The following is a 13075-nucleotide window of genomic DNA, read 5'->3' as shown; positions in this document are numbered from 1 at the left end:
CAAAGTAACTGAAATTGAACCAACTTTTTGCATAAGGAACGCAGAGAAGGCTAAAGCAGCAATGCGTGCCCAATCTCACCCCATCATCATCTCCTCCCACCAAAAACAATCTTGAAAATATGTGAAAATACACACGTACATTTGGGCAATGTTATCTGTTGCTAAGTTGGTTGAAAAGGAAAGCTCTCCATCCAAATAACAGAGGCCAAGCAAATATGTTGTCAATTGCTCATAGTTCAGGTAGCAGGGAACACCTGGAATTGCATCTTTAGGCAATTTGGCGCTTGGCAAAAGGCAGAAAGACAACACGGTAAGGAGTTGCCTCCCTCTCACTTAAACGATGTTTCCACCTTAAATTAAAGCTGTAGCAGCAGTAGGTAAGGTGGTCAATGCAATTAAATTCAAAAACCTGAATGTATTGAACTTTCTGCAATTATACATGGGTCATCTCTGGACAATATGTTGGCCATCTGGTAGCATCTGTGCCGTTCCCTCTAATAGAGTTCCTGCTGTGGCTCGAGGCCATGGCAGGCAGCACTAAGCAGGTCACATGTTGTGTCTTTCAGCCATATTTAGGTCACAATTTGGGATGGGAGGAGGCAGGAATTATCTTTTTGCACAAAGGCAATAAAAATGAATACTCCCTTGTAGGTATCTTGTGTTTTTTGTTAAAGAGGGAGAGAGTTACAGTTTGGTTCCATGCTTCATCCTAAGGTGTGCAAAAGATAAGACAGAATATCATATGCTGAAGACTAAACGTTTGTCTGTATGTTTTCTTTTCTCACACAAAAAAATTTAAAAATGGGCCTTTGTAAGTGGTGGCATATCTGGGTTTTTTTTGTTTCTTTGTTTGGTTTGGTTTGTTTAGTTTTGCTAAGGGAAGGGATGGAAGGGGGAATTCAAAATCTATTAATTAGTATTTAGATAATGGATAGAATGCGGAATATTCTAGAATGCTGGTACATTCTAGAAAACTCTTTTTGAGAGAGGGGTGATAAAAAGAATATATATATGCTTGTCTTTCAAATAGAAGTTGCAAATTATACCTACTTGTATTTTACCTCTAGACAGTTATTGAAAACTCACATCCTATTAGTTGACTCACAAAATGTGTACAAAAATCTCAGCAACACTGAGAAACACAATGCCTTTTTCCAAAGTAAGATCATTCTAGAAATGTGAATATGAAATAACAGGTCCTATTAAATCTTACTTTTGACATGGGTATAAAGCGTCCACCTGGCGTATTTACTGATTGCCCCCAAAAAACAACTACAGCAGGCATATTTTGAAAGTATGAACCTTACATGTATTATCCAAGTTCACTTGATATAGATTTTAAAATGCAATATGGACAAGAGTCAAGTCCGACATAAGCAATTTCAGTTTGACATCAATTAGTGAGTAGCTTTTACTCTTATAGACATATTTATAATGGAAAGGAGTGCATTTAGACTTTAAGGTCCTGCCAACTAATCAATTTGATGAACTAATTGATAATAAATGTTAATTGACAACTAACAGCAGTCAATTAATTGCATTTCAAATGCAGCTCCAGGAAGCTGAGTTGAACATTATTCTACCTCAAGCTACTCAAATAATAGCTCAGCAATGACTTTGCAACAGGCCATAAAGGTCAAAATGGGCGAGCCTTTTCCTTATTAGGAGATCGGGGATCCCAGGGCCCGGGTTTATAAAAACAGGAGCCGCTCATACCCAAAGCTCCTCTCACTGCCCCTGTGCTGATTCTCTCTCTCTCAGACAGTTTGCTGGCCTCCTGAGTCTCCTCTGGCTTTCCCTTTGGGGTGCAACGTGGAAAGCCAGTACTCAAAGCCAAAGAAGCTGTTGCTTCTGCCAGTTATATAATCTGTCTCTTCGACGGAGCCACTTAACTAAAAGCTAAACCTACAAATGAGGACGGTTCTGTTTAGTTATGTGTCTTTGTAGCAGGAAAGATATGCCCCGTTTTCTAATGTCCTACAATTAAAGAGTGTTAAAGAACAAGTGAGATGGACAACTGGTGCATCTGGTACAATTCAGTCCTAAAAAATGCTCTCTGTTAGAGTTCCAGTGTTCTTCATTTTAGTCAGTTGATCCATACTAAAAGCCCCACAACTTCATCTGAAAGCTTTGCCCGTATCCTCAAAAGGAAACTCATTTTGTATATGTAATAAAGGTCTCACTAGCTTTTTGGACTCCAGAGCCTTGGCACTTGTCTTCACTTTTCCTAGAAAGTTCTTTCCTCTATGATCTCATGAATCCTGTCTTTACTTCATTCAGACTTCTGCGTACATGTCACCTCCTCAGAGAAGTCCCCCTGGCCAGTCTGCATCAAACCTACGCACATTCCTTTGTTCACTTTCTATTCTCTTATATTGCCTTACTTCTCTTCACAGCTCATATCGCTACCTGCCATTACATAGTCTTGGTTTATTTATCACTGATTTCCTTTACTTAAATGTAAACTCCATGGGGGAGGGACTTGAAACTATTCATTGTGTATTCCTGATGCCTAAGTATTGCTCACAGTGGGTCCTCAGTAATATTTATTGAATGGATGACACCACTCTGGAAATCAACCCTCTAAGTGAACTGTTAACGATTGCATCTCTTCTGGCTCAAAGCAAACATCTAAGAAGGGCAATATGGTGGAATGGAAAGAAAACTGGAAAGGAGAGAAGAGAACCCAACTCCATCCTTGGCTGCATGAGCCATGTCACTTCGGGAAAATGACTCCACCTTACTGGAACTTAGTCTCCTCATTATAAAATGAGGGGCTTTGACAAGATGATTTTTTAAAATTCCTTCTCACTCTAAGTTTTCTCTGATTCTGTTATTTAATTTGTCCTATTTGGAAGAAAACAATCCTCCATTGTTCTTTTCTGGCTATGTTCTCTTTTGGAAAAAAAAATACAATAGAATCATGTGTGTTTCATAAAAATTGTTACCTCAGAAGGCTTTATGGAGTTAGAAAATGTCACTATAAAGTTAAATAAATGGCAGCCGAGGGAGAAACGAGTAAGAAATACAGGGAGAGGCTAGAAATTTTAAATGAAATTTCAAGTGAGACGTGAGATTTGAAGAGACAGTTGGAGCAAAGTGGGCCCTCTGACAGAGAAGAGGAGAATTTGGGGTCAAAGTACTGAGAGGGGAAAATACAGAGGTAAAATGGGCAAAAAAGAATTGGGAACTGTTTAAAATTTTGGACTTCAAGCAATACAATGTAATGGAGTGGTTTAATTTTAAGGAAAGAAAAACAGCCATAATTCAGAAAGAGATCGCAAAACAGTCCCCAAAGGGGGTGTGGGGGTAAGGTCCGCTGGTGATGTGAGTGGTGTGTATGATAACCCCACACATTCAGACAACCGTGAGCTCTTCAGATGCATCTGAGAATAAATAAATGTAGCTGGAATCAAAGCTTCTGGCTATAATGACATGGATTTTTACATTTTTGTTGCTCTTTCTTGAATCAGATCCAAGCCAAACTCCCTAAACCCCTAGTATGCTGACCAGAAAAACTCACATTTTCCCTCAGAAATGTTAATCAAAGGGTTTAAACTTACCTCCTTTTGAAGGCAGTTGGTTGGATCTTCCCAGTTTTATCAGTCATCCTCTACCTGCCTGACTCTGTGTTTTTGTTTTTGAGGGGGAAAAAAAATAGGAGAGAAGCTGGTATAGTGACCTAAAGTCACTCTTTCATCTTCCTTTTGTTGAAATGACACGCGGATACCCTGGGGTAAGGTGGGAAATCCTATTCCACACGGGATGGAGTCATAAACTCTTATGGAATGTCATTGTCACGGGCGAATTCAGATATTATTTCAATAAACTCCTTTGAGCAACATAATCTATGAGTTTATTAAGAGACCCTCAGGTTTATTTGGTGGACTATAAATAATCTATATGCTCTTTCAAACAAAAAAATTCAAAAGACAGAGCAAAGGCATTAAGCTTTCCCCTCCAGTTACATTAGGAGCGGATCTGTTTGCTGCCAGTGTGGCCTCCTGATACGCTAGCAGGGGCTGGATCAGTTCCGAATGTCTCTCTATGAGGACAACAACTGCATCTGGATTTCCCACAGCCTCTGAATGAGTGGTGGGTGAACCAGGGTTCAGAAGCACACAAATAAGCTGAGGCTATTTCTTTCCGCCTCGTCAAAGGGAGCAAGTGAATTTCATTTGCTTCTCCTTTGTGTCCGTCCACAGAACTCTTCATTACCTTCTTAAATTCTTTTTGCTACTGAACAACTCGGATTTTCTTCCAGCCAATACTGCCACCCCACGCCCCCTGCACTCTCTCCCTCGCTGCCTCCTCCCCTCTCTCATTGTCTGGGCTTCCTCACTCACACATACCTTCAGATTCTACCCAGTTGAATAATGACAAATAAAACTTGATAATTTCCTTTTCCACTAGAATGCAATCTTTTAAACCCTCTTAGGGTATATTTTATGGATTCTAAAACTCAGAAAAACGTGCTTCTCAATAATCTGAGGTCTCATTCAAAAGCCGGTCCAGATTCAGAAAAGATGCTATCTTGAAAATGTTCTCTGACCGGGTAAGTTTTTTGAGAGCAGGAATCTGACTTCTTTGTCTTTGCCTTTCCCACCTAGCCTAGCTTGCGTTTTACCTTGACACAGAACGAAGCAAATGCACGAATAAACTGAATGGTCCTTTGGGTATCAGTTGAGTGTAATGACAACATATAAATACATTAATAAATATCCTGCAGGTAGCGTCAGAATATAAATAAATTAGTAAAAACTAAAAAAATACATTCAAAAGGTAAAGTTAATTATAAGCAATAAAGAAAACACGTGGGGCTGAAAGACTAGAAGTCTTTGGGAGAGAGGGAGGACATATGGCAAAAACTGACCCAAGTCAACTCTGTTATAAATGGAGATAATGTAGCGGAGAAAGCGATAGTTGGAGCAAATATTTGGAGTATTAAATAAAAGGAGATGGAGAATTCAAGTAGAAGGCTAGTATAAAAATATTAACTTTGAAAATAATATAATTGCATTACAAAGGAAAGACTTAGACCCACTTTTTCCCAAAGCTGTTTGTCCTTTTCTAATTAGGATCCCATGCAGTTACTGCTAATGCATCCTAATTCATTAGTAACAAATGGGCCTGATTCTAAAGTAACTCTTCCCAGTAGCATCAGAATAGAATTCTTGGGGCAGAATAGCATATTCTAAAGAAGAAAGCTGACTAAAAATCTACTTCTGAGAAATCACAGAGTTAAGTGTTGGTCAATATAAACTCAGTGGAATTGATAGGTACCTGTAGGTGCGTGCTCACCTGCAGGACGGCTCTGTTGTACTCTGGCTTTTCTATTATTACTTATTTCAAGTACAGTTTATGGAACCTCTTGTTCCCAATGTCAACTTATTTTTTCCCAAATAGTTTGATTTAATTTAATAAATTTATGAATTTTACAAATTGATTAAGTAACAACAGACCAATGCCTGTTGGAGAAAATCTCAACTATCAGTCTGTTTTTAAGAATGACTTAATTACAGGACTGATTTTTGACATTGATCTGTACCCTCCAAATGATGAGATAAAGGGACACTCAAAAAGAATAATGAAAAAGAATATTTGCATAGTCTCCAAGTGTTATTGTTTACAATGGGAAAAAAATAGTAAGTTTACAGGGGAGAACTCCAGAAAAATACTACCTTAACCAAGTGATCAAGGTTAATATCACCAGTTACGAGTCATATCAACATTAATATCCTTCAGTGTGATGACTGAGAATACAGTATCACTTCTGTAGTATTCTTACCAAAAATGCATAACTTCAATTTCATCGTTGTAAAACATCAGTCAATTCGGAATTGAGAGACATGCTACAAAATAACAGCCCATCAAAATGTTATAAAAAGTGTCAACATCGTAGAATACAAGAATAGACTGATGAATTGTCACAGACTGGGGGAAAAAAATTAAAAAAAACTGACATAATTAAATACAGTGTGGGATCCTGGATTGGATCACGGAGAAATGGTTGATCCTTAAATATGGACTGTAAGGTTAGCAAAAGATGCTATACCAATGTGAATTTCCTGGTTTTGATCATTGTACCATGGTTATGGAAGTCAGTTTTGCAACTTTTCTGTAAGTTTAAAATTACTTCAAAACAAAAAGTTTTGATAAAGAGGATAAAGCCTAATGCAGGTAATCTTGCATAAATGTTTTTAATGCAGAAATCTTGTATAAGTAATGATTGGGGAGGTACACGAAAAAAGAGTACATGTAACCAAGAATTTTAAAGTCTACTGAATTTGTTATTAAGAAAAACTGAGCTTGTGTTATAGAATGGCATTACTAAATAATTATTGCAAATCTCCATCTCTCCTGGGAGAAAAATCAAGAAATACAGATATCGTGGTGAGTATAGAAGGAAGTGGTGCATTCTTTTCTGTTCATAACTTTAAATGAAAACCTTCATGGCAATTTGAGAAATGAACTTTCTGTCACTGGTTCAGATTTTTATTCCCTGTGCTTCAGAGTAGTGACTCAAACAAGTGGGTAATATCTGTTGAGTAAAAGAAGGTACGAATATTTTCGAATGACTTCTGAAATTGTCTTTTATATATACCTGTGAACTCATTGGGACTTATCCATATACCAGTCCAATCTTCAATCCTCCCTAACCCTACATACATAATATTGCCTCCATTAAAAAAGTTATGAGCTATCCCCCAAAAATAATATGTCAGAAAACTGACATATTGCAGGAATATTGCAAATTATCCCCATAACCTTAGTCCATTTATGAGAAAAATCACCCAACAAATCCCCATGGAGGGACCTCCTGCAAAATGCCTGACCAATACTCCTTTAAAACTGTCGAGGTCATCAAAAATAAGGAAAGTCTGAGAAAGTGTAAGAGCCAAGAGGAAAAGTCTAAAAAACTGTAGCAGTCAAGAGGAGCCTAAGAAGACATGACAACAAATACAATGTGGAATCCTGGGTGGGATTCAGAGAAAAAAGACATTAGGAAAACACTGAGGAAACCTGAATAAACTATGGACCTTAATTAACAGTAACGTACAGCTAACTCTTGAGCAGCACAGATTTGAACTGTGCGGGTCCACTTATACACAGATTTTTTTTTTCAATAAACACAGTACAGTAAATATATTTTCCTTATGATTTTCTTAATAACATTTTCATTTCCCTAGCTTACTTTATTGTAAGAATACAATATTCTTCATTTCATGTAACATACAAAATATGTGTGAACTGACTGTTTATGTTATCAGTAAGGCTTCTGGTTAACTGTAAGGCTATTAGTAGTTAAGTTTTGGGGGAGTCAAAAATTATATGAGGATTTTTTATCATGCAGGACATTGGCATCCTTAACCCCTGCATTGTTCAAGAGTCAACTGTATAAATATCCTTTCATTAACTCTAACAAATATACCATCCTAGTATAAGATGTTAATAATAGGGAAAACAGGTGTGAGACATATGGGAACTTTCTGTACTTTGCAAAGAACTTTGCAGTTTCTTTGTAAATCTAAAACTATCCTTAAAAAAAAGGTTTAAAGAGTTCAATGTAAATAAAATTTTTAATAATTCATTTTTAGGGGCGCCTGGGTGGCTCAGTCATTTAAGCATCTGCCTTTGGCTCAGGTCATGATCTCAAGGTCCTGGGCTAGAGCCCTGGCATCAGGATCCTTGCTCAGTGGGGAGTCTGCTTCTCCCTCTCCTTCTACCCCTCCCACCCTGCTGGAGGGAGCTCTCTCTAAAATAAATAAAATCTTTAAAATAATAATAATAATTTATTTTTATAGAAATATTTTAAACATATATAACTGATTTCTCTACTTCTTTAAATAGCCATTTAAAGCATAATTTAATCTTTTCTTTAAAACTGGAGTACAGGGGCATCTGGGTGGCTCAATAGGCTAAGCGTCTGCCTTCAGCTCAGGTCGTGATCTCAGGGTCCTGGGATAGAGCTCCACCTTGGGCTCTCTGCTCAGCTGGGGGTCTGCCTTTCCTTCCCACTCTCCCTCTGTGCTCTCTCTCTCTCTCAAATAAATAAAATCTTAAAATAAAAAAAATAAAACTAGAGTACATTATAAATATCAGTTTTTATTCCTTATTATAATATAATTACTATTTCTTCCTATCTGACAGTCTGAAGCCAGTGTGTATTTCTACCGCCTCTCTTAGCAAAGTACCCTTATTAATATATATAAAGCATTTAAGAAAGGTGCCTAGAACATAGAAAATTTACAATAACATTAATATATGAAGATAATTGTCACTTACCCAATGTAAGCAGATTATAAACTTTGGATTTTTCTAACAACAATGATGAACTAGTTGTAATCCACCCATATTTGCTCACCCAGTTGCTGTTGTGACCAAATATCGACATTAGTAAATGGTCAGTCAAGGTAAGAAATTAGGTCTTTGATCATGGAAGAGTGAAGTTAGATGACTTAGCAGGAAATTACACCCCTATTTTAGGTCCCTCTGGCTCCATCAAATAAGCTTGGGGGTCCACCCGTTTTCTGTCTCTCTAGACTCTATTGACTTGCCTCCATCCCCAGGATCAAAAACGGACCAAGAATACTATGGAAATTGGACACCAATTTGCAAAGTACTAAAGTGAGCTGACAGTTTGTTTGGAAAGGTGACTGAATACTTACTGTCCTTCTAAAGTCTCTATCCAACTTTCAAATGTTCATGACCAAAAACCCTTGAGTCAGCAGCATGGAGGAGGTCATGGTTTGGGTCACTCTCAGGCAATGCTTGCTTGGAAAAAATCATTGCAGGGCATTTACAACTACTCCCTGTCTGACTCCAATCCTGCCAATCACAAATGAGGCAGGCATCCCCTTTTGGCAAGTGGCCAGAGGAGGGTGCTCTGTTGTTAGGGGAAGACCCTCCAGGAAGAGAGGGAAACAGACAAACGAGGATCCTCTTTACTTTCCATCTCCCTTCAAACCTGCAAGTGGAGCCATTGTGGTGTTTCTCCTTTTTTGTCTCATCCTGTCACTCTCTAGTCTTCGAACAATAGAGGCAACAATGGTCTTGTCTAAATGATTTCACAGGCTATTATTTAGACACTCAACTTTTAACATTTCAATTTTGTCATTCTGTTTCCACACAAAAGGTGCACTCCTACAGTATAATGTTCTCAGAATTATGTCAATGAGCAGTAATAGCTTTTAACATTAAGTTGATCATTAACAACTACATTATCTGAGGCATAATCTAGTACTTCAGCCTTTTATGAGATTACGATACTATGGAATTTGAAACTAATAGGAGGGTGCACTCATAACAACATATAAAAATATTTACGTGGTAATAAAAGGTTAGTGAAAAGCAAACCATCTAAAACAGTATACTGAATAAAACTATAAACTTACATGTTATTTACAAAAGGTGAGTCTCTAAAGGAGAAAATAGGTGGGCAAGATCACTTCAACAACATGTCTTTGTTCATAAAGGTTTCCGTATTCTATGTAAACGTTCTATATAATTTCAGTAGATCTCTATCAGAAGGGCATATTCCAAAACATGTTTATTTTCAAAACAGTGAAAAAATAGAAAGGGGACTCTATGTGGTTAAGTATTATTGTATCTTCTCAAATTTTCAAACTCTTGGGCAAAGAACGTTTATTGATCATCTTAGGTATTGTTTTTAAAGTTGTTTTATTCTCCTCTCCCCACCCCTAGCCCATCTCTTATGTGAGAAATCATTCAGGGAAAAATTGTGTCTATTTTCCTGCAATCCAATGCTTGCAACCATGCAGCATCACGATGGTATTCAAGAAACAGGAGAACAACCACAGTGGGGACACCAAGTTGAGAAGTCTGGAAAGAAGCCCAAGTCTAAATGGACATGTCTTATATATGATTTTGGATCTTGATTAGAATTCATTAATTGTGCAGAGGAAATATACTTCAAAAAATCAAGCCAATGCTCATAAAGAGTAATGTATATGCTATTATTATCCTTTGATACAGTAATCAAATTTCCAGAAATCTATCCTTTAAGAAATTTCTAAATCCAGAAATAACTTAGTGCACAAAGAAGTTTATCATAACATCATTTATAACAGTGACTATCAAACCAACCTAAATGTCCAGAAAGAGAGGGATGTTTAAGAAACCAATGGCTACATTTTCACACATGATGAAAAATGGCATAACCATTTACCCAAAAATTAATTAATTAATAAGGAAATTATTTATTAAATTAAATGAAAAAGGACAAATACAAAATTGTGTGTGGAGGGGTGTCAAGTGCCATGCATAGACAAAAAGGGGGAAGTGGGCTGGAAAAAGAAAATATACCAAATAAATAGTGTTTTTTTCACGGTAGTAGTTTTTTCCTATTCTTCTTTCTCCTCTGTACTTCTCTGCATTTCCAAATTTTGTTCAATGAGAATGCATTATTTTTACAATTAAAAAGGGATGCATATTTAACTCTGCTGTTTAGTTGTCCTTATTGGAAGATACTGAACCAAATATACATCCAACAAGAATAATGCGCAACAACCATGGTTTTCATTCTTCCAAATGTTGAAAAGTAGTCTTTTGACTTGAAAACACAGAAACTTTGTGCAGAATACATGTGTCACTTGCATGACTTCATCCTGGCCCCAACTCTTCCTTGCTGTGTTTGGCCCCATCCACACTGATACATCAGTATTGTTTCCACATATACTTCCCTGTGTGCAGAAGGTTTTGCTTCAGCTCACTCTGGGTGGAGTGAGCTCATTTCAGTTCATACTTACCTTTTCTGAGCCTGTCTCCCAATATCAGTACAAAAGGTTTTATTTAAGAAAGGAAAGCAGCATATTTTGAGAAAGAGTGGACGGCTCTTATTGCCTGCTTCCAGGATCCAGAGAAACATCTAAAAGAATCTGTGTACTCTGATTGCAGGGAGGGAACTTGATATCACAAGTTGTGGTGCAAGAAGGCAGATGGGCAAGAGGGGACTGTTCAGCACACAATCTTTGCTCCAGCCAAAGACTTCAACTTGCTGACCTTTGTATATGTTTCATTCCATCTGTCTCCCTTTTCAAACACCTTACGTATTATTTCTCCCTCCTGGAATATTCTCTCTTACCCTGTCATTCTTACTCAAGCCCTGCCTCTATTTTTCTTTTAAACATGGTCCATTTTTTTTTAATTTTTTTTATTCTTATGTTAATCCCCATACATTACATCATTAGTTTTAGATGTAGTGTTCCATGATTCATAAAACATGGTCCATTTAAAAATAATACATACGAGAAAGATAGATCGATATCTAACTTAGAATACTGCTTTTGATCCCAGAGGACTCTTCCAAAATGTTCCAACTGAAGACCACTTCAACTCTGTAATTTTTCTTACTATTTTTCATTCCTTGATTATAGATTGGAAAAATACTGATACATAGAAGCATTATGTTGAAATTATATTAATAAAATATGGATGAGGTTCATTCTCTTGGATATCTTCTTTAAAGCTTCGAAGATACAGAAAAACACTGTGGACTATAAAACACAGGGATAGTGATTTTAGTTGTATGACTACTTCTGAAGTTCTAAGAGTTTGTTATATGGATGCATATTTAGCTCTGTTGCTCTTTTCTGATTTTCAATCAGTGTTTCTTCAAAATACTTAGAAAAATAGAGCTTAGATTTATCTCTGATATAAGGAAAGAATAAATGGACTGAGAAGATATAAGAACAAATCAACCCAGAATCCGTGAGTAGCCAGCCTAGCAGAACACAAGTCACTAAGCAGCAACCAGTAGTTCCTTTGAAGAACAGATCATTTTTTCTGCTGATTAGTCTAATCACTTTCTATGATAGAAGAAAAGGACACATGCACACACATGCACAAACAGGACCTCTTTGGTATAATTTTTATCATCCTCAGGAAGCTTTTGGTCTCTGACTTCTACAGTACTGGTCAGAGTTGTGAACAATCCTGGAATGCCTACCAAAAAGTGACGACCTACCTTCCCCTGAGTGGTCTGTCTTTGCATAAAGACCATGTTTCTTCTGCACACAGAACCCCACTCCCACTGTACATACTTCCCGTCACTAGTATGTTTGTCCTCTCTCCATTCCAGGAAGCTCAGCAATGGGAAGGCCATTCAGTGAATGTAATACCATGACCTTCTTTCTTTCATGATGCTACTAAACTATGAATCAGGTACTATATGGCATGAGATTCACTAGCGGAAAAATCATACACAGTGCGTTCAGGTTATCTCCAAAAATTACCTCTGTGCTAATAATCTATTGCTGTATAACAAATTGTCCCGAAACTTAGTAGTTTCAAGCAATGATAACTGTTTATCACATTACATTCAGGTTTTGTGGGTCAGGACTCAGTAACCTCTCAGACAGGCGATTCAAGCCTGAGGCCTCTCATGAAGTCCTGGTCAAAATAATGGCTTGAGTTGCAGTTGCCTGAAGGTTTGACTGGGGCTGAATGATCCACTTCCAAGGTGGCTCATTCTCATGGCTGACAAGTTGGTACTTGCTGTTGATAATAGGTTTCAATTTCTCTCCATGTGGCCTCTCCAGAAGGCTGCTCCATATGGGGATTAGTTCTCCTCAAAGAAAGTGATACAAAAGAACAAGGTAAGAGCCATGACTTTTATAACCTAGCCTTTAAGTCACAGACCTTTCCACTGTATCATACTGGTTACACAGGATCGACCCTATCCAATATGGAAAAGGACTCTACAAGGGCATGACAACAAAAGGCAAAGATCATTGGGAGTCATCTTGATCATCTTGCCATTGCTTATGAAACCCTCTATCAAGATGTGTAGTTGTTCTTTAAGCAGTTTGGGTCTGGACTGACCTATGAATGTTTTGACCAAATGAATACAGTGGAAATGATGCAATGCCAGTTCCAAGTTAAAAGTCCTTTTAAAAGACAGGCAGTTCTTGACTTCCTGCCTTTTGGAGTCCTGAGCCATTAAGTAAGAAGTTCAGGTTACACTGCTAAAAGTTTGGCTGCATGAAGGTGACGCATCAGGCATATGTGCAGAAAAGGCCATCCTGGTTGATTTTTCAGATGACTCTGGTACCTG

This window comes from Leptonychotes weddellii, chromosome 3, assembly GCF_054177405.1.
Source record: "Leptonychotes weddellii isolate Sample4059 chromosome 3, ASM5417740v2, whole genome shotgun sequence".
Classification (NCBI taxonomy): Eukaryota; Metazoa; Chordata; class Mammalia; order Carnivora; family Phocidae; genus Leptonychotes; species Leptonychotes weddellii.
Note: the sequence above shows the minus strand (reverse complement) of the source record.